The sequence below is a fragment of the Orycteropus afer genome, unplaced genomic scaffold (genome assembly GCF_000298275.1).
Source record: "Orycteropus afer afer isolate SDZICR_OR568_19922 unplaced genomic scaffold, OryAfe1.0 scaffold00172, whole genome shotgun sequence".
NCBI classification, from domain to species: domain Eukaryota; kingdom Metazoa; phylum Chordata; class Mammalia; order Tubulidentata; family Orycteropodidae; genus Orycteropus; species Orycteropus afer.
Window position 1 is genome coordinate 1,346,069 of NW_006921759.1, and position 2,988 is coordinate 1,349,056.

Below are 2,988 nucleotides of genomic sequence, written 5' to 3' on the forward strand. Positions count from 1 at the left end.
AGTCCCAAGGTTGGCAGAGCACAGCAGGCTGCTCAACAAAGACACAGCTACATGCAGGGTCCAAGCATGCCATAGGCTAGAGACCATTCCCAAAGGCTTCTCCTTATATACAGGAAGCAGACCACATATCCAAAGGCAGCTACCCAGCTGCTTATGGTAGATCCCACCATGCAGTTGATTGCCAGTGTCCTCATGGGGATTAACTACCACCAGCTTCCCAGCCACTTAACCAGGCCCAGCCAAGTTGACACACAAACCAAACTACCACATATACCATCACCAAACTCACCACAACCAAACACAAAATAAAAATCCTGAAAGCAACATGGGAAAAACAAAAAGTTACCTAGAAAGGACAACCAATAAGAATAAGTTCTGATTTCTCACCAGAAAACATACAAGCAAAAAGGCAACAGGATGGTATTTATAACCCTGAAAGAGAAAAATTTCCAACCAAGAACAATATACCCAGAAAAATTGTTCCTCAAATATGATGGTGAAATCAGGAGATTTACAGATAGGCAGAAATTAAGAGAATTTGTTAAAACAGACCAACCTTACAAGAGATACTAAAGGAAGTCCTTTGAACAGAGAAACAATAATAGCAAACAATAATTGACCATTAACACACAAGATGACATATCCCAGAAACTAACACAGCTATGGAAGTATCCAAAGTAAAATATGTTTACAAGATTGTAAGCATGGAACCAGAGACATCAATTGGCAAACGAGGACAACTACAAACCAAAAAGAGAGGAAAAAATATGTAGTTACAGAACTTCTAAATGGTGAGGAAGTCAAGAGAGCTGCAAGATGGAATGGACTGTTTCAAATTCAAGGAGAAAATTATAAATCACAGGGTAACCTCAAAGAAAAATAATAAACCTTCACATCACAATAAAAAGAGAACAAGAACAAATATTTACCAAATACTAAAACAACAGCAACAAAGGAAATGATAACACAATCCATAAATATAATAAGCTCAACACAGAAAATTACATGAAACACAGAAACCAGGAACACCATGAAAAAACACATAACAAAATGACAACAAGCAGTTCATACTTGCTGATAATTACATTGAATGTCAATTAATTAAATGCACCACTCAAGAGATGGATAGTTGCAGAATGGATAAGAAAAAATAACCTATCAATATGCTGTCTACAAGAGACACACCTTAGAGACAAAGACAAAAATAGACTAAAAATCAAAGGCTGGAAAAAGATACATCAAGCAAATGGCAACCAAAAATGAGAAGGAGTGACAATACCAATTTCTGATAAAATTGACTTAAGACAAAACCACCATAAGAGACAAGGAAAGGATCAATTGAACCAAGAAGATATAACCATGATAAGTATCTATGGGCCCAACAAAAGAGACCCAAAATGCATAAATCAGATTTTAACAGAATTGAAAAGGCAAACAGATGACTTCACAGTCATAGTAGAAGACTTTAATACACCACTTTCAGTCAAAGATAGAACTGGAAAGAAACTCAGCAAAAATGTAGAAGAGCTAAACAATACAATCCACCAACTTGACCTTATAGACATCAACAGAGTATTGGAAGTCCTAGCCAGGACAATAAGGCAAGAAAGGGAAATCAAAGGTGTGAAGATTGGTAAAGAAGTCAAACTATCGCTATTTCCTGATGATATGATCCTATACAGAGAGAAGCCAAGAGACTCAGCAAAAAACTACTGGAACTGATTAAGAGATTTAGCATAGTGGTGGGATACAAGATCACCATCCAAAAATCAGTTGGATTCCTCTACACCAGCAAAGAGATTGCTGAAAAGGAAATAAGGAAATCAATACCATTTACAAAAGCTACCAAAAATCTAAAATTCTTTGGAATAAGTCTCACTAGGGACACAATAGACCTGTACAAAGAAAACTAAAAAAGACTACTTCTTGAAACCATAAGAGATCCACATAAATGGAAAAACATACCATACTCGTAGGAAAATTAACATTGTAAAAATGTCACTACTACCCAAAGCAATCTATACATTCAATGCAATCCCAATCCAGATCCCATCAGCATTCTTTAAGGATATGGAAAAACCAATCACTAATTTTAAATGGAATGGAAAGAGATCTGGGATATAAGCAAAGAACAAAGTAGGAGATGTCACATGCCTAGGTCTCAAAACCTACTATACCACCACAGGAGTCAAAACAGCCTGGTATTTGTACAATGACATACACATACACAAGTGGAACAGAATTGAGAACTCAGAAATTGATCCATCAACTTCTGGTCAGCTGATCTTTGACAAAGGGCTGAAATCCATTAAATGGGGAAGAGATGGTCTCTTTAACAAATGGTACTGGCAAAACTGGATATCCATTTGCAGAAAAATGAAAAAAATCCATACCCCACATCATACATAATAACAAACCCCAGATGGATCAAAGACTTAAATGCGAAACCTAAAACTATAAAGTTCCTCAAGGAAAAAATAGGGGCAAATTTAGGGGCCTTAATTTAATTACAACAATTTATGGCATAAATAGACTGTCAAGCATAACCCAAAATGCAACTAGATGAATGGGACCTTCTAAAGATTAAATTTTTATGTACTTCCAAAGACTTCTCCAAAAGAGTCAAAAGAGAACCTACAGATTGGGAAAAAAATATTTGATAACGACTTATCTGACACGGGATTTATCTCTAAAATTTATAGAAAACTCCAACACCTGAACAACAAAAAGACAAAAAATCCAATTCAAAAATGGGCAGAAGACATGAATAGACACTTCATGTTCATTCCAGCACTATTTACAATAGCAAAAAGATGGAAACAACCTATGTGCCCATCAACAGAAGAATGGATAAGCAAACTATGGTAAACACACACAATAGAATACTATGTAACACTAATGAATAATGTTGTTGTTGTTGTTATGTGCCATCGAGTCAAACCCGACTCATAGCGACCCCTCCTTGGGTTTCCGAGGCAGTATCACTAC

At 36.2% G+C, this 2,988-nt stretch overlaps 1 protein-coding gene across 1 annotated transcript in view; it reads right to left on the bottom strand.

Moving 5' to 3' along the window:
• Positions 1-2,988, bottom strand: part of GPAT3 (glycerol-3-phosphate acyltransferase 3) — a 136,917-nt gene that overhangs the window by 49,146 nt on the left and 84,783 nt on the right. The window lies entirely within an intron of this gene.